This window comes from Leptonychotes weddellii, chromosome 5, assembly GCF_054177405.1.
Source record: "Leptonychotes weddellii isolate Sample4059 chromosome 5, ASM5417740v2, whole genome shotgun sequence".
Taxonomy (NCBI): domain Eukaryota; kingdom Metazoa; phylum Chordata; class Mammalia; order Carnivora; family Phocidae; genus Leptonychotes; species Leptonychotes weddellii.
Window position 1 is genome coordinate 39216713 of NC_138373.1, and position 25601 is coordinate 39242313.

Genomic DNA, 25601 nt, shown 5'->3' on the forward strand with positions numbered 1-25601 from the left:
AAACTTTGACCAAGCCAGGTGACCAGTTAGCAGACCAGGTGGAATACTTTCTATCAGCCAAGACCACACACCCAGATTCCTGGAGCAGGTCTCCGTGTGTGTAATCAAACATAACCCCAGAATGTTTGCTCTCCTAAGCATTTGAGACACATTCTTCTCATTTGAAAGTTTTGTGTCTTACTCAACAACCTCTGTATCTAAACTATGTTAAAGATACATAGTGAAGGGATGACATCACAGAGCTGATTTTGTTCTTTCAGCTCTTAGCTAAAGTTGAGCAGTTGCAATGAGTCATGCAATCTTGTGACCGGCCGGGCACTTTTCCAATCAGAAAGACAGTTAAGATCTTTAACAGAATCTGGAGTTGTTTGAAGGCGAGGTAACAGCAGGACCTGGACGCTTGGTGAAACCAAGCCTGTGTGAGTAACAAAATGTGTTCCTAGTCCTGCTGAATAACACAACACCAATGATGAAGTAACACTTAGTAAAGCTGACTCATTTCCTCATTTACAGATGAAAGGGACTGTTGGAGAAATGACTATCTCCCAGGTAAGTGATGTTTCCTTCAGGTAATGCGTGGTGAGGCTTTTTAAAGCCAGGCTGACCGTGACATTGGCTTGTTGGTTATCAGGTCTATTGAAAGGGAAATTTTATTACGAAATCCTGTCAGATGTTAAAAGCCAAGTCCATTTCTAACCTTGACTACGTGAGGACTGCTGATTTTGGACAATATTCAGAAAAAAGAGCTTGTGGGAATCAGGTGTAAAGATGATTGAACATAGAAAATAAAAATGTGGACTTAAAGCAAAGTTTCTTTTTATTTCCTACCAGATATGTGTTTACTGGCAATGCTGCACATCTGGGTGGAATATCTGTGGGCGAGCACACTGGATGCCCCTCTGTATCTAGGGAAGCCTCAGTTGTACCGGGACTGGGGACGGTGGGATTTCCAGCCATGTCCTGCTGACATGGCACGCACTGCCATTCTGGGAAACCAACCTCCTCTCTGCAATCTTGCTGTAATCTCCTGGGTTTTATACTCAAGGCTGCCTTTACAACACATTCCTCAAAGTTAGTTTGGAGCATACTTATTTTAAAAAACACAAGAAGCCTGTTGGGAGAAGAACATTGGGAATGAGTGCATTCCTCACCCAAACTCATAACTCTTTTCTTCCTCGACTAGATCTTACTAGGACTTTACAAAAATGGAAGTAGGCTCTCTAAATGGGATTTTGTTATTTTCATTCATTTATAACGTGTGACTTGCCCTCTGTTGTCTCCTTCCCCTACTTGGTATGCCTTCTTCTGAATTCTCGTGTAATTTTAACAGTTGTACAGTTCTTTTTGTGGTTGGGAAATCACAAATTGTGAAACACGTTAAATTGAGCACATTTAAAAATAACCTAGCCTTTTCTACTGTTTGGGTAAGGCCGTCTGCTTGTTTGGGGTTTTGCTAATGGGAATAAGTGACTATGTGTACAGTACCTCTACAGCTGGTTTGTTTGCTCAGAGGAAAGAATTCATTGAATAGCCATAGACTACATTCCAGAATGTTGGCCAACCACTGTGCAAAAGGGAACTGTTGAGTCACAGCAAAGCCCACTGCCTTGCCTGGAAGAGCAGTTCCAAATGTCTGCCCAGGGGACAGAGACCTTGTTGCAGGATGTCCATGTGGGCTCTCCTAACAAGCATTTTTATTAGTGGTTCTTTCCTCCTCTTGGCTTCCTAGTAAAAGGCTATTGGAATTTTTAGTCCCTGGAAGTCCACGCTTTTTTTGAAGTTACTTCCTATGTTTTGCAATTAATTCTCCCAATGAACTCGATCTAAATATTGGGTTGGGGGGTTGGGGTGGCGGTAATCTCAAATACTTCAGGGCCCGGAGGAGATCTGTCGCGTTGTATTTCTCTCCTTCCTCACGAACAGACGACAATGGTATGGTTCTGCATTTGGAATCTGAGAATCTGCGGAGGCATCGAGTTGGTCTGCAGGGAGGGTTAAGAGCTAGCCTGGTGGGTGGGATGTGGCATGTGCCAACTCCCCCTCCCTCATTGATCTGTTTTATAAATTGGACAGCTCTACTTTGATCTGCTTTCAGACAAGAGTTCCTTTTAACCCAAAGGGATAAATAAATGGGTTTGAAAGTTCTTTAGAAGGGAATGTCAAAGCAAAGCCCAGAAGGAGGCTGGTGCAGCCTCAGTTGGCCGCTCAGAATGGAAGTCAGGGCAGGGCTCAGGGACCATGCTGGCCTGTGCAGGTCTCTCCTCCTCCAGATTCTCAGGGTCTGACTTACAAGGCAGCACAGAATGGGTCATGTCCTGGTGCCTGGTCTGCCCAGATGGAGTCCGGACTCCCTCCTCTGCCTTATTTGCCCCATCCCTCCCTCTTAACCCTCTCTGTGCTATGTAGCCTCAGCAAGTGGTGGAAGCCTCTAGGAATCAGACTTTCTGTGGTGGGAACCGCCAAGGCGGCGGGTAAGCCCTAACTCCTCTCCTCCAGTGAATGGTGACCTCTCTCTCCCAAACTCATAAGCCTGAGGTCCCCAGAGCACATTCTCTTCCCTTCCTGACCCCACCACTTTCCCCTTCCAAAGACCTAAAGAGCCTTTGCCTTCCCGGCGACCCTCAGATCTGTCCTTCCCCGCCTGTCCATCCCCTCGGCCACGGTCCTATTTTTGGCCCTCCCTATGTCAGGCCCATCTGTACTTCCAACTTCTTCTTCCTTGGGCCACACACCTCCCTCCAGTTCTCGTGAATGCTTCACATGACGGCCAGATGGGTCTTCAAATGCTGCTTTGAAAATGTCACTTTTCTCAGAAAAGTCTTTCCCACTTGTCTCAGGGTATTCAAATCCCACTGACTCACTTCTCGCTTATTTTACTCAATGAGTATCTGAGCACTGGTGTTTCCCCGTTGGCCACGATGGGCCAAGAGCCGCCTGCACACATCCATTTTAACTCAACATGCAAAGCCGTTTTACGTGTAAGGGCAGACGATGCTCTTCCTAGGTGACAAGAATCAGAAGGTGCTCAGGAACGCACCTGCTGTGGTGCAGCCCATCATCCGTCCCGCCAACCAGAGTGCAGAAGACGAGTGCCAGGGGCTACATGCTAAGAGCTTGGGTTACACCATGAGCAAACATGCCCGAATCCCTGCTCTTCTGAGCGTGTTACTACGGCAGGGAGCTGAGGGGAAGAATCCCTCTGTCTTCGGTGTGGACGTCAGCCTCTGTAGGAGATCTCTTATGTGGAGCCATCAGATAATAAAGAACGACAACAGAACCGTCATTTCTAGTAGCTTTTAGCTAACCATGCCGTCTTTGGAAATCACGTGTGTGTGAAGACTGAGAGTCTAACTTCCATCTATTTTATCATTTTGGGGGTCACTTTTAATTGTTTGGACGGAAAGCAAAGGCCTGTCGAGGGCATGAGAACAAATTTTGGGGGTGGGGCCGGTGGAAGTCAGACTCCGATGCATTTACACCCTGCCAGGTGACAGTCATGGCCTCTCAAGAGCCTGGGCCTCGTACCTGTGAAGGAGGTGTCCCAGCTCACCATCATGCAGCCCAGCTCGGGCCTCCTCCAGCCCATGGGACTGCTGTGGATTGAATTATGTCCCTCCCAAATGTACCTGTTGCAGCCCTGACTCCCAGCCTGACTGTATTTGCAGATGGGCTCTCTAAGGAGGTAACAAGGTCATCGGGGTGGGGTCCTGATCCCATAAGACTGGTGTCCTGGTAAGAAGAGGAAGAGACAGCAGCATGGTCTGTCTCTCTCTCTCTCCCCCTCCTTCATGTGAAGACACAGTGAGAAGGCGGTGGTCTGCAAGTCAGGAAGACATCTCCCCCCAGAACCTGGCCATGCCAGCACCTTGATCTCGGACTCGTGGCCTCCAGAGGTGTGAGAACTGTCTGTGGTTTAAGCAGCCCTTCTGTGGTGTTCTGTTACGGTGGCCCAAGCTGACTAAGACAAGGCGTCTTCGACCAGCCATACAAGGAGGGCCCTGGTCATGGTTCTCCCTCTGAATCTCTGCTCCCTGGTGCTCTGGGGTCTCCCACGGCACGTGCGTTCTTACCCACCCCCTTGCAGTAGAAGCCTTGCTGTTAGGACTCCAGTAAGGGGTCGTGCACATATTTGTCCCCCTTGGGTACTAGCCAAATACATCCCTCACACTATGAAAAGGAATATTTGTTGATCAACCGGTCTGCCAGATGATGAGCCAAGTTGTACCTGGTAGGCTGAAATCGTTCATTTTTACTTTGGTTTCAGGATAGGCAGAGAAATATTGAGAATATTCTGCACACACCTCTGGCTATTTAGAGAGCTGAGAGCTGTTTATTTTCTCCTGGAACGATCTGGAGAGTTACTTCTGCCCTTTAACTGGCTCACGGACATAACATAAAGCAGTACGTGCCAAATCCTACAAGAGGCGTGCTTTAATTGTCTTCAAACGGAAAGTGTTTTATCAATAAAATCAAAATCCCATTAAATTCTCTAGGACTTGACCAGGGTGCTTCATCCTGCACCCTTTCTTTAAAATTATTTAATCTCTTCTTAGTAAAAAAAGGAGAAAATACCGGTTGAACCAAAAATGATTTCTTTCTACTCTCCTGGTGTTCCTTTCTTCATTCTGCATGAAATTAATTTCAAAGAAAGGAGCCGGACTCTTCAGTTGCGGCCGCACGATTTAGTGCAAAAGCAAGATTTTCAATTAACAGCGATAACCTGCACTTGATCAGAAAATAAAGCTATTCCTGCTGAAGTGACCAGGAATTAACACTTTTTAATTGTTCTCCTAGGGAGAGTGTGTATGTCATAAAATAATCTGAAAGTGCTTTCATTTGCACTTCTGACCTAAAATGACCCTGTGCTTAATTTGACCTACTTGATGTAGGTCATTGAATCAAAGTTATCTTTCTATTAAATTATAAAAATGATTTTTCTTTGGGACGATGTATTAGCGATATTTTGCTTACTCAACAGTAATGTTCAGAAATTTATTATCCATGATGTTAGTGGGTTTCTATCTGAGCTCTGCAAATATATATATTTTTAAACTGTTCTGATGTTATTTCATTAAATTGCAACATGCGGGTTTAAAGGCCACATGGCAAGCTCCTTGGGCAGCCCTGCTCTCTGATGCCTTCAGCTCGGGCTCCAGAAGCAAAGGAGAGGAAAGCAATGACTTAATTGTTTCAGTAATTTTGGCAACCGTGTCCTTCCTCAGCAAGGCCAAATTGGCACTTGCCAAATGATCAAGATTGTTGACATTATAAAAGTTTTGCTCGAATTGTTTCTTTAGTTAATTGCTTGAAAAACTTCTGCGTTGTCAACTTCGCTCTTGAAATGACTCTACACATCTTCCCGCAGGTGGGATTATATTCAGGTGCAAGTTACAGAGAGTACAATTCGTAGAGATAGTCACGATTGACACTGTATTTAGTTCACATAAAAATAAGGGCCAACAAGGAGGGTTTGGGGCTAATGCAGCCTCTTAGTAACATCTTCAAAGACCTTGTATCATTCCATGGTTTGTAATCCATCATCTCTGCTTTGTATTTTTTATTCTCCAGGTTCTAGGACACTTGCTGCCAGTGCAGGCAGCTCCACATTCAGGTTTAGAAAAAGGGGGGAGATTGTTGTTCAACAGGCATAACGTTTCGGTTATGTAAGATAAGTGAGCTCCAGGATCTGCTGCGTAGCATCGTGCATAGTTAGCAAGACTGTGTCGTGCACTGGAGAATGTCAGAGGTAGATCTCCATTAAGTGGTCTTCCAACAATAAGAGAGAAGGAAGGAAGGAAGGTAAGAAGGTAGGAAGGAAGGAAAAAGGAAGGGAGGTAGGGAGAGAGGGAGGGAAAGGAAAGAAAAGAAAGAAAGAAAGAAAGAAAGAAAGAAAGAAAGAAAGAAAGAAAGAAAAAAAGAAAGAAAAAAGAAGGAAAGAAAGAAAGGAAGGAAGGAAGGAAGAAAGAAAGAAAAAAGAAAGAAGGAAAGAAAGGAAGGAAGGAAGGAAGGAAGGAAGGAAGGAAGGAATTGAATAGGAAAGGAAAAGAAATCCTGTTGTAAAGGAAAAGAATAATCAAAACCTGAATATAATCCCACCTGCGGGAAGATGTGTAGAGTCATTTCAAGAGAGCGAAGTTGACAACGCAGAAGTTTTTCAAGCAATTAACTAAAGAAACAATCCAAGCAAAACTTTTATAATGTCAACAATCTTGATCATTTGGCAAGTGCCAATTTGGCCTTGCTGAGGAAGGACACGGAAAGAAAGAAAGAAAGGAAGAAAGAAAGAAGAGAAAGAAAGAAAGACGGAGGGAAGGGGGAGGGAAGGAAGGAAGGAAGAAAGAGACCGAGGGAGGGAGGAATGGAGGAAGGAGGGAAGAAAGGAAAGAAAGAATGAACCAGGACACCAGGAAACTTTGGAGGTGATAAGTATGTCCATTACCCTGATGGTAATCAATTCTCTAATTGAGTTATCAATTATAACTCAATAAAGCTGTTAAAATGAAAAGAAGAGTCCAAAGCTTTCTCCTGAAGAAACTTTCTTTTTTATCTTTTGTCTTTATCTTTTTTTTTTTTAAAACATATTTGGAAAGTCTAGTCCTCCCAGTAAAATCTACCCACCTCTCATAATCCAGAACTTTGCCACATGTCTGCACCCCAGCACAAAGGAGGCTTGGGATCAGCTTTCTGATCTCTACAGTGCAGGAAGCAAAGGATGGTGACTTCAGTGGTTTTTGGGTAGCAAATCCAGCTCTGTGCCATAGCATCTTTCAGGTATGTGGTATGAGAGGCATTGTGGAAAGTCAAGTTGTGGGTTTATCTCGTTACTTTGTTGACTTCATCCAAACAAAATTCCAGTAGAAAAAGAAAAAAAGTCAATTGATTGCTAGTTTACTAGAACTAAGAATAAAATGAAATGAGCCACGCTGGGCTCAAATTCTGTGCTATCATCTGATAGCTGTATGATCTAGGAAAGATACTTAATGCCCATAATCCTCGGATTCTGTGTTGGTAAAATGAGATTGCGCACTCGGTAGACGTCTGCAGGAATCGCCAGGTGCATCACTCCTTTTGTATGAATTCCTCTTATGCATTGAATCTAGGCTTCATCCAGACTTTCTTTGGCCAACCAGACATCAAAGCACATGAAACCAGCCAACAGAACACCACAAGCACAGTGCAGGGGCGAGGGTGATGCACGGAGCTTCCATTCTGTGAAGAGGCTTGGCAGGAGCGCCCTTCTGGAAAGAGAGGCACAGAGCCTAGCTGTTCCAGTGGAGCCCAATGTCTTGCCAACCTGCAAACTAAGGGCAGCGGCTTGTGTAAGGGCAGTCTAGACCTGCAGAAGCTTTAAGTAACAAACCCATGGATATGCTTTAAAGACCCAGGCATTGTTGGCTTAAGCCACTAAATTCGCCGTAGAAAGAGATAACTGATACACACCAGCTTTTCTGCGTTGCTGCTGGGATGAATTGCAAGGACCGTGAGATCCCAGGCACAAAGCCAGCACTCAAGAATACAAGCTATTATTACTGTTGTTGACATTGTTATTTTCAATTGCGCAGCATTAGATCCATGAAAAGGGCTTGTCAGTTAGGAAAAAAAAACAAAAACCAACAAACCCTGCAGCTACTGTCTTAACACCTGTAGTCTGTTTACCATGTGTGCTGTTGGGTTTCTCCTTAAGAAGATTATATCCTGGCTAATCCATTTAAGATAAACAATACATTTATTACCACAGGCTATCAATCAATAATAAGGGACCCAACTCTAGGACACACTATCAAGTAAGTGAGCAATCAGAGAATTAGGAATTAATACAGGTTTTTGGAGAATGTTTTATAAAATGGATCTCTTGATCAGGGTCTTGAATGGAGGGATAGATTTCAATAATGTGGATGCTAATAATACTATTAATGTCTACATTTGTTGAGGACTTACTGTGTTCCAGGCGTGACAATAAGCACTTTACACGCAATTTCAGATTTATTCTTTAACTGCCTGCTTTACGAGGCAGTGTTATCCTACCCTTGCTTATGGACGAGGACACAGAATGAGAGAGGAATTTCCTGATCTGCCTGATGTGGCCCCCCTGGTCAGCAGCAGAGCTGAGACTGGATGCCACGGGGGCCTGATCCAGTGCCAATCCTCTTTCTCTTTGCATGGAGTCTGGCAGAGAAATTAAATGTATTTACGCTCTTCAGAAAACTCCCTTTGAAGTTGAGAGTTGATATTCCCACTGTCACAAGTCTACCCTGACGTGTAGTCCAAAGGTCCTGAATAAATGTATTAAGAGAAAGTCATTTTTTGTGATTAAAAGACATATGCTGTATTGTTGTAAAGGAAAAGAATAAAAAGAGCTAACATGCATATAGCATTTGCGCTGTGCCAGGCACTGATCCTAGTGCTTTATGCACTCGGTACTTATTTTCTTCCTCCCAACCAACATCCGAGGGTAAATTCTTTTATTTTCCCCACGTTATAGATAATATAACCAGATTCAGAGAAGTTAAGTCAATTTCCAAGGTCACAGAACAGAAGAATGGTGGATCAGGTGTGCAAACCCAGGCGGTCAAGTTCCAAAGGCGTGTTCCATCCCCTCAGCTGAAGGGCAGCCCAGAACTCAAACATCAGTGGGACCAAAAAGTGAAAAACCAAATGCTTGTGTGCCTAGCCTCACAGACTGGGGGCTCTTCGTTACTGCAGCAGGACCCAGCTGATGCTGGCAGATATAAGTGGCTGGTCAGAAGGCCCCCTTATGTTGTGATTCATCAGAATTCCCTTATATAATTTAATTTTTCCACGAAAGGAGTTATTCTCATTTTCATGTAATCCCCTTCTCCCATTTAATCCTACTCCTAATTGAATTGAGTCTCTGCACTAAGGTACATGCTATTCATCTCATTTTACTGATGAATAAAATGAAACTAAGGGAGGTTTAGAAACTTTTTCAGTGTTATACTGAAAGCCGCCAAGTTTGGATTTGAATTCGGTTCTGTCTGATGTCAAAGTCCGTGAAGCATAAAGTTGTAGAGATCAAGGTGGCCTTTAAAGTTACTTAGCCTTCCAGTCTTAACAAAAGTTTCACCATATAATGTAGTTCAGATAGCAGGGACAAAATTCCCTCTGCAAAATTCTCTCCTGGTTTTGCCAGGGACTTAGAGCAGAAATAAAATTACATTTAATGGTATTTAAGTGCCTGCAATAGGGTCTTTTAAGGCATTAAAAACTCATACAATTTGTATTTAGCCTTTCTAGAAGTCAGTTAAGATGAATTTTGTTTTTAAAAGTATTTATATACATATATAATATATATCCTCCCCCACTACCCCACCCAGTTCCCTTGTTCTTCAGTGAAAACACATTTCTAAATGACCCTTAGGAATGATTCTTTTTCCTTTGTGGGATTTCATTGAACACAGAGAAGAAGAAAGACAAAGTGTATGACAAAGGGACCACTATGCTTGCACATTACACACTGAGGAGCAAAATTTTACAAATTAATTCAGGTGGATATCTGCCACAATTATCCACTGTTGTAAGCCATGATAAAGCCAACAATTTAGGTCAGAATACTATTTTGACATGAACTGTCTGAATAATTGTCTTGGCACTTCATTTCCCTGGAGCATATAAAAAGCATATAAAAATACACAGTATTTTTTACTTTTATTTCAGCAATTAAAATGGTCATCCAAAAAATCAGTAATTCAGTGGATAATGCAATGCCAGTGACAGTTAATTGAATTAATGGCATGACTGATTTTTTCCGAAAGCTAAATTTGTAAGTCTCATGACAGCTTTTGCCTGAATCTTTAAACTTGTGCAGAAAACTCCAGAAAATTTGAATCCTGGACCAGGGATATGCTCCTTGCTCAAAAGAGTTTGGAGTTCTCCTTGTGGATGTCATTCAAATTCTTTCCAGCCCTAAGGTCTGTGAATTAATTGCCTTTGTTGAGGCACAGTGTTTGGATGATTCTTAGTGGTAGCTGGTGATTAATCTGGGGAATGTTGCTCCTCGTAAAAACAAACAAGCAAAAAATTGAAGTGTGGTTCTAAAGTCATGAGCCTGACCATCTTGTGTAATGAATTCCATCTGACAACATTTCCGAAAGAAGAATTTCCTGACTCCTTCTCATGATTTCTTTTGAATTTTAAACTGTGTGACTCTAGGGCGCCTGGGTGGCTCAGTTGGTTAAGCGACTGCCTTCGGCTCGGGTCATGATCCTGGAGTCCCGGGATCGAGTCCCGCATCGGACTGCTTCTCCCTCTGACCCTCCCCCCTCTCATGTGCTCTCTGTCTCTCTCATGCTCTCTCTCTCAAATAAATAAATAAAATCTTTAAAAAAAATAAAAAAAAAATAAACTGTGTGACTCTATTAGATAATGAAAAATTAAGGTTAAAATGAAATGAGCACATTTTTTTGGATTACATATAGTTGGATCACACACACACACATACACACAAGACTTTCTTCATATTATTGCAGGAGGAAACACACTTTTGAATGCAAAAAGTCATGCATATTTTATTTTGTTTTGTTTTATTTTATTTTATTTATTTTTGTACTGCTCTTGTTACTTTCTTGTCCTTGCAGTGGATTAGCTCGCATCCTCCCATATCTGCTTGCACATGTTACCTTTCACTCAATGGGAAATTGCTCCCACATTCATGAGGCATGAGCACTTTGGGACATAGTGTAGGTCAGAAGTCACTTTCCATCCCTTTCATTGTGTCCCCCTGATTGGAGCTAATTGAGGCAAATAACAGCGCCACGGGACTTACAGTAAGTCAGCGAGTCCAGAGATTTTTGTTCTCCCCTCCCAAGCAGCTCATCTATCAGCCGTCACCGTCCTGTGTGGGCGACAATGCTGCATGCAGAGCCTGCACCTGCCCCTCACTCACACCCTCTACCCTCAGTGCCTCGCGGTCACTGGGCTTCTGTTGGTCCTGCAGGTTCCCTCCCGGCCCTTCCCGATTTCCCACAGACCCCTCCTGATAATCGGAGCCTGCGGCTTCTTTGCAGATGGGAGTGCCTGCTGTCATCTCCCGTGCCGCGGGGACAGCCCTGCCTGATGATCGGCACTTTGCCACTTGTTGGGAATATCGGGAAAAGACGATCAGGTGTTGACATGGGCTTTAGGGACCCGGGGTCCCCTCCAGCCTGACACCTGAGTACCATGCACAGATGCTGTGTACTTCTGCATTGATATCGCCGGATGTAGTACTTTCAACCTCAACTGAGTCTTGTTATTTTACTTTTTTGGGAAATACAATATTAATACAATTTGTCACTGTTCTCTAAGGGACGCTTATTATGCTGGGATTCTAGTATGTTTTACCAATTTAGTTGTTTTAATGGCCTGCAAGTGCCTTGATTTTAAAACCTTATTTGCCAGGTCTTTTGAGAGCTGGCTATAACCTGAGATTATTCTCATAATGGACTGCTTATATAATGTACTTCTTAAAAGCCAAGTGGTACTTATCACCTCGTTTTGCATATTGAGTGACATTTTTAGCTTGGTATTAATAATCCCACATTATAATAAAAATAATAATAGCATGGATTTGAAAATCCATTACAAATCTCCTTAAACCCAGGTGAACTCATTAACTCTTAGATGAAAAAAAAAATGGAATTAAAAAAACAAAGACTTAATTTCATTCTGCCTGATATGACGACTTTGAGGAAGAACTAGAAGTTGAAGTGCATTCTCTTGGGTCAACTCCAGGGTTAGATTTGCTAGACTCACCATCTAAAACAGTCTGAGATTTAAAAATGGAAGCAAAGCAAGAAGCACGTCCATCGGTTAGAAGTCAGACTGATGAGGCTGAAGGGAAGGTGGAGCTTCCTACCGCTGCCGTCCTGAGGGACGTGGAAGGAGGGAGACAAGAAAGTGGGTTAGGTGAACCCCCAAGTTACAAACAAAACACGCCAACAAGCTAGCATTTTCTAACAACTGGAGCCCTGTTGAGACACGTTTCCTGTCCTGGTTTGCCTTTGAAATGTTGCCATCTCCGTCAGCAAGGGCTCTATGGGTGTGAATTCAGTGACCTGCGGGATCTGGGGACATCTCCCAGGCACACACTTTACTCGGTGCAATGGGTTGAATTGTGTCAAATTCTTAGGTTGAAGTCCTAATCCCACTACCTGAGAGTGTGCCTTTATTTGGAGGTAGGGTCTTTTCGAGGGAACTAAGTTAAAAGGTGCCATCGGTGTGATCCCTAATCCAACCTGAGTGGTGTCCTTATTAAGAAGGGGGCACACACAGAGGAAGAGGGCCCTGTGGAGGTGAAGTCTGACCTGGGGGTGAGGTAAAGAGTGCCAGAGGTTGCCAAGAAACCACCAGAAAATGGAAAGAGGCAGGGACCAGATCCTCCCTCAGAGCCTCAGTAGGAACTAGCCCTGGGTCTCAGACTTCTGGGCTCCAGAACTGCAAGACAACACATTTCTGTTGTTTCTGCCACCCAGTGTGTGGGTCTTTGTTCAGGGGGCCCCAGCAAACTAACTCACTGGGCAGACACAGAACCAGAGTCATATCTGAGAAAATCCCATCCCATCAAGAGCTTACAGTGAACCGAGTGAGCGGTCCCCATGAAACACTTAGCAACGACAGGAGGCAAATCATGGTGTGAAGGCCACAGGAGCAATTCACGAAGTACCTGCTGTTAGAATTCAGATGACAGGAGAGAAGCAGACACTGACACCTCCAAGGAGTACCATGCTGTAGTGTGTACGAGCAAGGCAATGGTGTGCGCAGTCCAGAGCAAGGAAGCAGAGCCCATGGTTTTGGAGATGAACACTGGGGACAAAAACCAAGGCCCCACCTCTGTGTTGGCAAACCCCATCGTGTGTCCTCACCGGGAAGGGGAAAAGACCCAAGCGGGGTAAAAAGTACCCACACGTAGGCAAGGTGCTTTCATGTGGAGGAGGTCATTTATCACACTCAAACTTTCCAGGAGGATGTGTATTTATTCTACATTATATCCTAATTTAACCATCCACAGAAAAGCAAAAATGCAAAATTTTATTTTCTTATTTCCACGTGACTCTGTAATGAGTGTAAAAATGTAAAAGTACCAAGCAGGAAATACCCAGGGGAACGTCCTTACTGCATGCAGATGACTTTATCATTTATAATCATGAAAAAAAAATGAAATCATGAAAGAAAAGTAGATTTTATTCATAAAGATGAGAACACTTACTGGCATTTGTAGAGCTTATTTAAATTCAAATACATCTTCAATATTCGATCACAAGTCATGTGAAAAAAATTATTTAATAATTGACTTGGGTTTTCTTTAAATATAGCTTTGACCTGCTTTTCAGAGCTTTTTTTTTTTTTTAATGATTTTATTTATTTCTTTGACAGAGAGAGACACAGAAAGGGAACACAAGAAGGGGGAGTGGGAGAGGGAAAAGCAGGCTTCCAGCCGAGCAGGGAGCCCGACGCGGGGCTCCATCCCAGGACCCTGGGATCATGACCTGAGCCGAAGGCAGACGCTTAACTGACTGAGCCACCCAGGCGCCCCCAGAGCTTTTTCTATCAGCCAACTTTCTATCAATGGGAATAACCGCTTGCTCATATTGGCTATGACCGATTACAGTCCACGCCATCCTTCCAAAAGCTCATTCAAATCTACTTTTACTCCACAGAATACAACAGCACTAGAGTTTTATTTTCCTCTAAGGAAATTCCCAATATGTAAGTCTAAATATCAAAGGTAGTGATACCAGACCATAGGGTAAGACCACAATGGAAATGTGACTCATCCTGAAACTTTAAAAGTTGCAACAGGCCACAAAAGTAATTAGTTACCCCTAATGCTTGGCAAGATTTCTGCTTAGATATTCTGTAATTGTGAAACACACTGCCAATAATTCGCTCTTCTTTAAACTTCTTGTTTGCTGTGACCGCTGGACCCCCGAGATGGCATTCTGCGGCAAGGAACACACTTGCATGACTATCTTCTGCATCTCTATCTGCTTCAGGAAGAAAAGAGGAGTTTCCTCTAGGTCAGGTGTGCTGATTAAGGATATCCATTTTATACCGTCACTTACTGAGTTAAAAGTTAAAAGCAAGTAATTCTGCTGTGATCGCAGTAGTTAAAAATATAGATAGAAAGGTTGATGTCACATTTTAAAATGGGCATTGGAATAACTGGATGGAGATCCGATAAAATAAGAATCTGCTTAATTTGCAGGTAGATCCTCAAACTAATGAAACCAACATATAACTGTATGTTTTATGTTATATATATGTTATATGTACATCTCCTGTACAACAGCAAATGATTACCCGTTCAGAACTGGTTTTCCCCAATGTGTGGTTCACCATTTTGGCAATACCACTTAGTCCATCAATATTTGTCTTGTTTTAGTAGGAGTATTTGCAATTCAGTAGGAATAGGTATCTTGATACAAATTAAAGAGGAACACTGTTTCTCATGATAAGCACCATACTCCTGTTCACCTTTGTCTCAGAAATACACTACAAATTTTATTTCATTCCCCCCCAGTTTTACTGAAGTGTAATTGGCAGATAAAAGTATGTATTTTTTTAAAAGATTTTATTTATTTATTTGACAGAGAGACACAGCCAGAGAAGGAACACAAGCAGGGGGAGTGGGAGAGGGAGAAGCATGCTCCCACAGAGCAGGGAGCCCGGTTTGGGGCTTGATCCCAGGACCCTGGGATCATGACCTGAGCCGAAGGCAGACGCTTAACGACTGAGCCACCCAGGTGCCCCAAAAAGTATGTATGTTTATATGATTTCACTCACATGTGGAATTTAAGAAACAAAACAAATGAACAAAGAAAAAGAGAGAAACAAAAACAGACTCTTCTCTCTAGAGAACACACTGCTGGTCACCAGAGGGGATGTGGGGGGGAGAAGTAGGTGATGAGGATTAAGAGGACACTTATCTTGATGAGCACTGAGTAATGTACCGAATTGTTGAATCATTATATTGTACACCTGAACATAATATAATGCTGTATGTTAATGATACTGGAATGAAAATTTTTTAAAAAGCAGGAAAAATGAAAAAAAAAAGTTGTGTATATTTAAGATGTACACCATGATGGTTTGACATATGTATACATTGAAGAATGATTGCCACAATCATTAATTAATTAACTAATGATTAATTAACTGAATAAGGTATCCATCACCTCACATAGTTACTGTGTGTGTGTGGTGTGTGGTAAGAACACTTAAAATTTACCTTCTTGGCAAATTTCAAGCATACAAACCAGTATTATTAACTGTAGCCACCATGCTGTACATCAGATCCCCAAAATTCATTCATCTTGTAACTGAACGTTTGTATCCTTTGGACATGTCCCCGTTTCCCCACATCAGCCCCTAATAGCCACCCCTCCACTCTCTGCTTCTGGGACTTTGACATTTTTAGACTCCACATGTAAGTGAGATCAGACAATATCCATCTTCCTGTGTCTGGCTTATTTCACTTAGCATACTGTCCTCTAGGTTCATCCATGTTGTGGCAGAATTTCGGTTTTTATAGCTGAAATAGTATTCTATTGCATGTAAATGCTGTATTTTCTTTATCTATTCATCCATTGGTGAAAACTTAGGTTGCTCCCATGGCCTTAGCTATTATGAATGATGTCCCATCAAACATGGGTATGCATAAACTCTTCAGAGATAGTGGTTTAATTTCCTTTGCATGTATATCCAGAAGTGGGATAGCTGGATCATACAATAGTTCTGTTGTTAATTTTTTAAGGAACTTCCATAGTGTTTTCCATAGTGTCTGTACGAATCTACATTTTCACCAGCAGAGGATTCCTTTTTTTCCACATCCTCCCCAACAGTTATTTCATGTCTTTTTGATAATAGTCTCTCCAACAGGTGTTAGGTGATCTCTCATTGCGGTTTTGATGTGCATTTCCCTGATGATTGGTGGTGCTGAGCACATTTTCATTTACCTATTGACCATTGGTAAGTCTTTTTTGGGAAAAAAAAATGTCTATTCTGGTCCCTTGACTACTTTTTAATGGGGTTATTTATTTAGTTAGTTAGCTCTAACTCAATAGCTTATAACTCAATAAGAGTTCTTTATATGCTTTGAATATTAATGCCCTCTCACACATATAATTTGCAAATATTTTCTTGCGTTCTATAGGTTGTCTTTTCATTCTGTTGAAGAAACCTTTTAGTGTGATGTAGTCCCACTTTGTTTTTGCTTTTGGTGCCTGTCTTTTTGGTGTCATGTCATCTGATATTTTAGACACTGAGAACATGCGACTCTTGGCTGTTCTGGAGCTCTGTCAAGAAACTCAAGGCTCTCCTCCATGAACAGCAACAATGGGAACAATTGCAAATCATAGTGCAAATCATGTTTTGATATTCATCTTGGAAGTGTTTTCACCTCATGGTCATTTATATAGGAATATCTTATCCGAAAAAGCAAGCAGCAGCCTTACCAGTAATTTGGAAATCGCCTTTAAATCCAGCCACTTTCTGGAGCACCTGGGTGGCTCAGTCGGTTAAGTGTCTGCCTTCGGCTCAGGTCATGAGCTCAGGGTCCTGGGATGGAGCCCCGCATCGGGGCCTGCTTCTCCCTTTCCCTCTGCCACTTCCCTTGCTTGTGCAGTCTTTCTCTCTCTCAAATAAATAAATAAAATCTTTAAAAAAATAAATCCAGCCACTTTCTTTTCTTGTAATTTTGTGAAACAAACTTATTGTGAATTGGGTGACATAATCAGTCTCAGTTCATATAAATGCTAAGCGACAGTTGCAGTTCTAATTTTAACACTCTAAGCAGAGGTTTCTAAACACTTTGGGGTGACACACCTATCAGTAAAAAGTTTTCAATCATAAATATCCAAAGTCACTAATTTTTTAATTTATAAGTTATAGATGTGGAAGTCTTCTAATATATTTGGAGCATTAAAAAAGATACACAGAAACATCAAGTGAAACTGTGAATCAGACAAGCATATATGCAAGTGGAGGTTCTAACAGATGTCCTTGTACTGCGATTCATCACTTCCTGCAGGCTTTGGGGCACGGGCACCCCGCTTTTGAGACCCCTGAGCTAATCGGAGACCTGGGGCTTCAGTGAGGTCCTCATGGGGAAAATGAAGTGGTCCTTCCCCTCTTTATGACCCCGCCTGAGTGAGTAGGCTTCGGAAGTAAAGCCACACTGGGTAACAGTAACTTTTAAATATTCATTAGTATGATTCATTGTAATGTTTATTACTTTGAAATCACAAAGGATGAATTATTTTCTTCTAGGTAGAGCACAGCTACAAGAAGATGTCTGCCATAATCACAAAGGGGAAGTAATGGATTTTGTATTAGGGCACATAAATGAGATCACTGACACATGAACACGCATAAATCTCCTATGTTGGGAGAAGATGGGGCCCAGGGTTTATTGATTACCTACCACGTGGCAAGCATGATTCCAGACAGCTCACATATGTGGAAAGAGATAAGGCCGTACAGCTTTTACCTAAAATGTTTGGTACGTAGCAGGTTCTATTATGGCCTTTCTCATGGAATCCTCAAAACTATCAAGGCAATTAGGCATTGGTATCCTTATTGTGTATAAGTGGGTCACCTCTGGATAAGAGGTGTTTAAGAACTTAGCCATGGTCACACCCAGGAAAAGGCAGAGAGGCCTTTCTGATTCCATAGCTCCTCTCCCGGGGTTTTGACTTTGTTTTCTTCAGTTCTGTCACTGTTTACCTGTGATAGGCCTCGCCAACTCGTTTTGCCATATCACACGGACAATGATGGTGGATGTTGTTCCGGGGACCAGACCCACAGAGCAGTGCATGCATCCTTTGTTGTTCTGGTGGAACAGCCACAGGGTGGGCATTATAATTATATCCAAACATCCAAAGCATGCTTTAAAATGAATGACCTTTATTCCCCTGTTTTTGGTGTGTGGGCAGCAATGGGCTTACGATGATTACATTTGAAGACCCTCTAGGAGAATGGATTTCTCTCAGTGTTTAGTTGTCTGTCATCTGTATTAGTTATCTATTGGTGTACACAATCACTCCTAAAACATACTCAAATATACCGACTAACTTTTTTCTAGGCAGAGTTGTCTCTTTTTACCAGGTGGTCCATATACTGTGTACATACACACTACTTTATGACTTCTCCAACTTATCATACGAACAAGACCTTTTCTGCGTTATGAAAGAAACTTGAACAATGTAATATAGAATGAGCATGTAATTTTCCAATAAGTGGTTGTACCAGTTTAACCAACAATTGCTCTTTGGTGGTGGTTCCCATGTGTTTTAACCATAGAAAACAAAGCAAGGATAATATGTTATTATGGATCAAATTGTGTCCCTTCAAAATTCCTATATTGAAGTTGTAACCAACAGTGTGTCTGTCTTTGGAGTAAGCAAGGAAGTCAGGTTTCCGTGAGGGCATAGAGTGGGTCCCTGATAGGACGGGAGGGGACAGCGGATAGCTCCCTCCCTGCGCTCAGTGAGAAGGCTGTGGGCAGGCCAAGAAGAGAGCTCTACGCAGCCACCTGACCTGTGATCTGCCGGCACCTTGATCTGGGACCTCCAGCCTCCAGAGCTGTGAGGAATGCATGTCTGTTGTTTATAAACCTCCTGTCTGTGGTCTGTTGTTACTATAGCCTGAGCTCACTAACGTCATACCTTTGTGCATAAGGCCCTCGGTGCTTCTCCCCCCCTGCGTCTGCTCCTGTTTGTGCTTCAGTATCCCATCAGACCTCACTGAAGAGCAGGAGTTCAAAGATAAAATAATTAAGAACTCAGGATGGCAACGGCAGAGCCTGAAATAGGCGGGGGCCCTCCCGAGCGTCCACTCCCTGTACCTTCACACGCTCTCGCCCACAGACCCGGCGCTGACTCTCGGCAGCTCATGGGGGTTCCCGGCACCAACACGGGGGCCTTGCTCACTATTATTTGTCCCCACCACGCAGTGCTCTTGGCACCTGGTAGATATGCTGTAGATGTCTGATGTTGTTAACTATGTTGTCCCAGGGAACGGACTCTTAGCTCTATTTTAAAGAGCTTCTTGGACTAAAACCACTTTTTTAGTGGTTGTCCTATGATTCTATATTGAGAAGTAACCAGAGAATCACAGAAGTCTGAAGCTGGAAGGAATTTTCTGTCTGGTGGTTTTCAAGCTTATTTTTGTTTGATATTTTCTGTGAGCCACGGAGACGGTCCTTCGAGGCGCAGTTTGAAGGAGGCAGTTTGTAGGTGATGCAGAGAGCCCCCCAGCCCTCCCTTTCCCTGAAACATAATTTGAAAACCAATGATCTGGTCCAAAGTGCCTATCTAAAACCTTTATTTATTTGCTGCCCTCTTAGGGATCCTCAAAAATGACAATTCCAAATTAAAACAAGCAAAAAAAGCATTATCGTAGGGTTTTAAAAACATGGCAGGATACGTAGTAGGTGTTTGCACATGACATATTCATCTGCCCAAATCTCAAGAACTAGAAACTAACCGTGTAGGCATGAGCGTGACCTTGGGCTCCAGGAAGGTGGTTATATTCGACACCATCTGACCTCCCCGTGGCGACAGTGGGAAGCACACATGTAGTGACAGTGCAGGGAGACCTGGTGGTCTCAGTGAACAAGGACTGTGCCTTCTACCTGCATTCACGGGTTCATGGCTCCGCCCCAACTTCCTTCCCTCTCTCCAAGCTGCTTCCCTTACTTTATGGGGCTCCTGTTATCACCATCACTTGCCTGTTAAATGAGATCAGGTCAGTTTCCGCATGTTCACGACCCAGCAAACTTGCCAAATCACTACCAGGGAGTTGGCATCGTGGGGCATTCTGTTCTTTTTCAGGTGATATATTGTCGTGCAATATCCCATTGCTTTTATAACTTTATGGATCCATTCATGCCACAGTGTGTGAGCACTTCCTGGGCGTGTTGTGGTCTACTCGATATCAGGAGAGTTGCAAAGGTGAGTGAGACACGGTCACAACCTTCCATTAGTACAGGAGGTAGCCTGGGACTCAATCATAAAGGAAGGAAAAAAAATGTGTATTCCAACAATGGTTTCAAACAGTCATAGCATTAAAAAAAAATCTAATTTTCTCTTAATAGCCAAATTTAAAAAAAATTGAGGGGGTTAAATATTATGTACAGGGCCTTAAAAAGCATTATTTTAGGACCTCAGCATGCAGTAAGTTAAACATATGCTTTCTGCATTTTTTTTCCATTCTAACATTTTTAGGAAAAGTCATTTGGCTTCTAAAATGTTACCAAAGTAAAGTTGAGTCAAACACAGGTTTCAGTGAATTTTATCATTAAGTATAAATAGGTTACAAAAATATAAAAAAAAACCCAAACCCATAGGTTACGATTTGCACAGTTAATGAGGAAAGAGGAACTAAAAGAAGATTATAGAAACCACAATCAAGGTTTTGAAAACTTAGCTTAAAAGTCCTACCAGGAGATAAAAAATATGTAAGTATGCTTGTTTTACCAAAAAAAAAAAAAAAAAAAAAAAAAAAAATAGAATTCCTCGTCCCTCCACCTCCTCACTCTCTATTCTTCTTAGAATTTGTATGTTAAGTTTACATGGTTCCCTTTCCAGTATGTTTATTTACAACACTGTCACTGTTTCCATAGTTATGCAGAATGTCTGTTTCCATAGCAACACTCTAGGTTTCCTAAACAAATAGTATCACAGTGTTAATCTTGTTTCAGTGTTATTGTACTATGTTATTAGATACAAAATTCAAAAAATAATTTAAGCAGGGTTTGAAACTAGGTGGGTTGGTTTTATTGCCTGGTGCTTTTGATATTAAATTTCAATTTCATATTAAAACACACATCCATTTGAAAAATAGTGGGGATTTTGCATAGTAAACATGATACCAATTTTATTCGCTAGTTATAAAACACTGTAATTTAATAAGAGGGTGTTCCAATACATGGGCAATATCCAGGGAGAGGTTTACCATCTTCAGATTAAAGTGACGGTTTTTCAGTTGGCCTGGGTGATTTAGCTTCCCCAAATCTCTGAAGTCATTTATAACCTACCCACAGCAATATTTTCCTTTGCAATTTTTGCATTTTAAGTAATTTCTATGCGTTTTGCCTTTTATTTTGTAGCCCTGGAGGAACAGCTGCAAAATAGACTTCAAGGGAATTTTACTACTTCCTTTTTCTCCGATTGAAAAAAAGAGAGAGAAAAGCGAGTAGGTTTTTGTGCTTTCTGTCTTTACATTTGCCTACCGTTACCCTTCATTTCTTCTCTTGGGAGCAGATCTTTTGGACTCTTTGCAGAAATGGGACTATGCCTTTGCTCCAGCTCCCGAGGCTCCCATGAGCACTGAAGGAGAAGATCGCCAATGTGGGGCTAGTTCTTTTACTTAACAGAAGTAAGAGGTGCTCTACTGACAATTTTCCGGTCAGACGTTTGAAGTGGGCTGCCGGGCCCTGCAGGTCTGGGTCTTGGCGCCCTGTACTCTGCCCCACTTAACCAGGCGCTTCCGAGGCCTCCCTCTCACTTTCTGTTTGATTCTGTCATCCTTTAAGAACATATTTAAATGACTTTCCCTTCCTGATGTTCGCATGAAAAGGAATCGATATGGCGGGGGCATATAATAATTTATAAATGGGAAATAGTTCGCTCTGCTTTGAGGAGTCCGTGATGAGCCGAAGTTGATGTCACAGTTTGGACCCACTGCGCCCTGGGGTGTCAGTCTGGGACAGTCAGGCCTCTGAGTGAGTGGATCCCAGCTCAAGTGTCTCCTCGCTGCCAGATTTGCGGTCCCTGCTACCGGGCTTCTCTGAGCCCCTATCTTCCTCATCTGTAAAATTGGGAAAAGACCACCCACTCCACAGAGTTGTGGGGAGATTAGCATGGTAACACTTGCTAAGCGTAAACTTGTTACACGTTACTCATTTTCCCTTCTTCCTTTTGATAATTTGAAGTGTGGGGTCAGAGAGAGCCTGAAGCAGGGGAGGTACCTGTGGGGGCTCAGCACTGGCCATGGGGCTTCGTCAGCTTTTCCCCACCGCCATCCTGTCTCTGGTCTATCTGCAGCAGGTAGCTTTAGGTTTTCTGCTCAGCGGAGGTAAACATTCAGACTTGCCAGAGCTGCCTCCTCAGTGTGCTTGCCCTTATTGAGCAGCAGATCTGCAGTACGGGAAGCCCCAGAGAGGGGGTCCTTCCGGCCCTCCATCCAGGCAGCAAACCTTACCCCAGCGTCCCTTGGCCTCCAGGCACAGCAGAGCATCTGGGGACCTTGTGGAAATGCAGATTTGGGTTCAGCAGGTCTGGGTGGGGCCTGAGTTTCTGCATGGCTGACAGGCTTTCACCCAACTGGCTGGTCCGGGGACCTCACTTTGAATGAGACACCCAACTGGCTGGTCCGGGGACCTCACTTTGAATGAGAAGGATCTAAACTCCCCACATTGGAGCTTTTCTCAAATTTGTTAAGACCCTAGTTAGGGGCCAGTTCCCATACCATTGGGTCCTCAAACTACTTTGGCCTGGGTCTATTTGGGGTTCTTATTCTAGGACAGGATCCAAATCATCTATTTTCTCTGAACGTCTTCTTGTAAGACGGAGAGGTTGGGCTGCCTGGAATCTCCTGGGTCCTTTTCAGTGAACAAATGTGGCACCCTTCTGTTTTGCAGAAGTGAAACAAACCCGGGAAGACGCAAAATTGCATCAATTCAAACTGTCATCAACCAAATTTTGTTCAGCGGATTTGAATCTCCTATGAGCCTAAGGATCAACACGATTCAGTTCTATCAGGAAAAATACATAACGTTTATCAGAATTGGTTATTAGAAATCATTTAATACCCTGATCAGGGATTTACTTATGAATGAGTTTAGAAGCTGACTGTTTTATGGAACCATCAAAATTTACAATATAATTATTGTTTCAAAATTCTCTGAGAAAGTGTGTTCTCATTTCTTTTTGTTATGCTGACAGTATAACATATCCAGTGAAGTTTTCTTAGACAATATTATGTTTGGTTTCTGTTCTCTTGTATGTCAGAACCCTGTTGGCATTTTACTTTTTATATGTTAATAGCACAGTTTCTTGAAAAGGAACCTTTTAATGGCATTTCACTCTTCTCTGAGATTATATTTTAAAAGGAAATTGTATCTGAAAGATCTAAAAAAAACCCACCAGGGCTTTCTAGGGGATTTTGTCACTCGCATTTTCCTTGCTTATGATCTCATTGTCGAGGACTGTATGAGCTTCTAAGAGCCAGTGGATTATGGTTTCTAATAAATATGTGCAAACAGAATTATTTTCACTTTTATTGATATGCTAAATATATTCACCCAACTGACATTGACCTCATAATAAATCATGACGAATCTGTTTGCCCTTCTCCAAAATAACAGTACAATTGTAACAAAATCAATTCCCTTTGGGAAAGAAGGCAGCCGCTTTCCCACAGTGGCTTGCCTGCCCCGGAAAATACCCTGTCAATGAAAAATCACATAAACATATAAAAAATGTGCATGAAAACAGTCTCATACCCACACCACGAGGAGCATAAGAGCTCATGACAATTAAGCACTTACTACCTGGCACATGCCAAGGGTTCAATGAATATTACGTACTGCTATTATTCCTGGCTCTTATCTCACTATTCATAATCTCATTTCATTGTTTATAACAAGCAGGACGACAACAGAACACACTGTCCCTAACTCTCTATGCCTGTGTTAAGATAGAATGTTTTACACATGTATATACATAATCTTTTTCTTCGAAGGAGGGTCCTTTCATAGATGATGATTTCAGATAACTGAGGGGAAATCCTGACAGTACAGTAGAAGGAAATAATGCAAATATTCTCTAAAAGCCTATAATTACTATAATTTGAATGTCCAATTCAAACAGATTACCCTTCTTAGGGTGGTCTGATCGTAGACTGGCATATGGAAGATTAGGGTTCATAAAGAAACTTTTTCTTTTCTTTTTTTAAAAATATTTTATTTATTTATTTGAGAAAGAGAGAGCAGAGTGAGAGAGAGAGAGAGAGAGAGAGCATGAGTGGGGGGCAGGGACAGAGGGAGAGGGAGAAGCAGGCTCCCTGCTGAGCAGGGAGCCCTACTCAGGGCTCAATCCCGGGACCAACTGAGCCACCCAGGCACCCCAAGAAACTTTTTCAAATAAAAGAGCAGAGTATCTCAATGGAGAAAAACAAAATCTATGCCCATAACATACACATACAAATGAGTGTATATACTTCTATGTGAAAGGCATGTATATTTTTCCTCTAAGCGTATTGATTAAAAATCAATTGTATCCAGTTGTATGATTGCTTTTGTTACATGGTACTATCACAGAAGTACTGTTTTCCAGAACAAAGGAGAAGGAAAACTTAGGAAGAAGTTGGAAGTGAAGCCAAGCCACCATTCCAAATCACCAAAACCAAACATTCCGTTGGATGGATGGTTTTCACTTAGGGAGGTTATTAAGCCATTCTCTTCTGTTTGTTCTGGGTAATCATGAAGGGGCACTCGCAAAGAAATTCTCCATTATTTTGTGGGGCTTTTCCATAGTTTATTTATGCAAGGTAATGCTCAGAGTGTTTTCCCTATATAAATACATCATGATAATTATCAGGAAAATGCACAGCAGCATTGGAAGGAGAAGCTGGGGAGACTCATTGGAACATCCAATGTTCCAGCTGGAGACATCCCAAGAACATGATTAAGGACACTAACTCAGCTGTCAGATGCCCGGGTTTGAATCCAGGTTCAACACTTCATGAGCCGTTTGACTAGGAGAAAGTTCCCTCGATTCTTTGTGCCTCAGATTATTTACTCATCTTTGTAATCGGGATATAATAGTACCTATTCCAAAAGGCTATTGTAGGAATAAGCATAACAGTGTACATTAAGTGATTAGTGCCGTGCCTTATACACAGTAATCAATACATGTTAATGATTATTGGAAAATGAATCATGTTTCCTATAACTGCCATTGAGACCATTAGTCATTTACAAAGGTTTAATGAGCTGCTTCTTATTTTGCCAAAGCTGATTATAAACTTACTACAGTTTGATCCTGTAATGTTGGCAAACATTTAGCCAGCCTGAAGCTTCTAAGTCACGCGAGGATCTCAAATTCTAGAAAGAACTGAGTCATCCGTCAGGTACTCTTCGTTCAGAAAGGGTTGTGAAGATCAGGAATTTTAAGATAAAGTCCAAGACAGCTTGGATGTTAAATAATTTTTAAACTCTGGGTTTCACTTTATCGACAGAATTCCAGCAGTAACCATTAAACCAATGGTTTTAGCCACCTTGGCTGCCACGGGCAGATTCGGGCAGATTCGGGATCTGGTTCACAGTCGGCTGTCTTCTGAGCCCTCACCTGGCCTTTCTTCCATGTGTGCTCGGAGAGCATGAGTGTGGCTCTATGTTCCTCTTCGTGGACTGGGGCCCTGCCCATATAACCTCATTTAAATTTGCTTCCATAAAGAGCCTATCTCCAAATGCGAGCACACTGCAGGTCGGGGCTTCACCAAAGTCATTTTGGGGAGACACAAACGCTCGGTCCCTGGCACCAGTCCGTAGGGCTATTTCTTCTGTAGACAGCTTATAAATCTAGAATAACATGACAGCA

General features: G+C 42.3%; 1 long non-coding RNA gene across 1 annotated transcript; it reads left to right on the forward strand.

The window, feature by feature from the left end:
- The first annotated feature begins 261 nt into the window (after nt 1-261).
- Nucleotides 262-24022, forward strand: LOC145721621 (uncharacterized). Its single transcript, XR_014145431.1, has 5 exons — nt 262-419; nt 514-549; nt 19830-19949; nt 21107-21192; nt 22640-24022. It is a non-coding gene; the product is annotated as an uncharacterized LOC145721621 (long non-coding RNA).
- Nucleotides 24023-25601: the final 1579 nt, after the last annotated feature.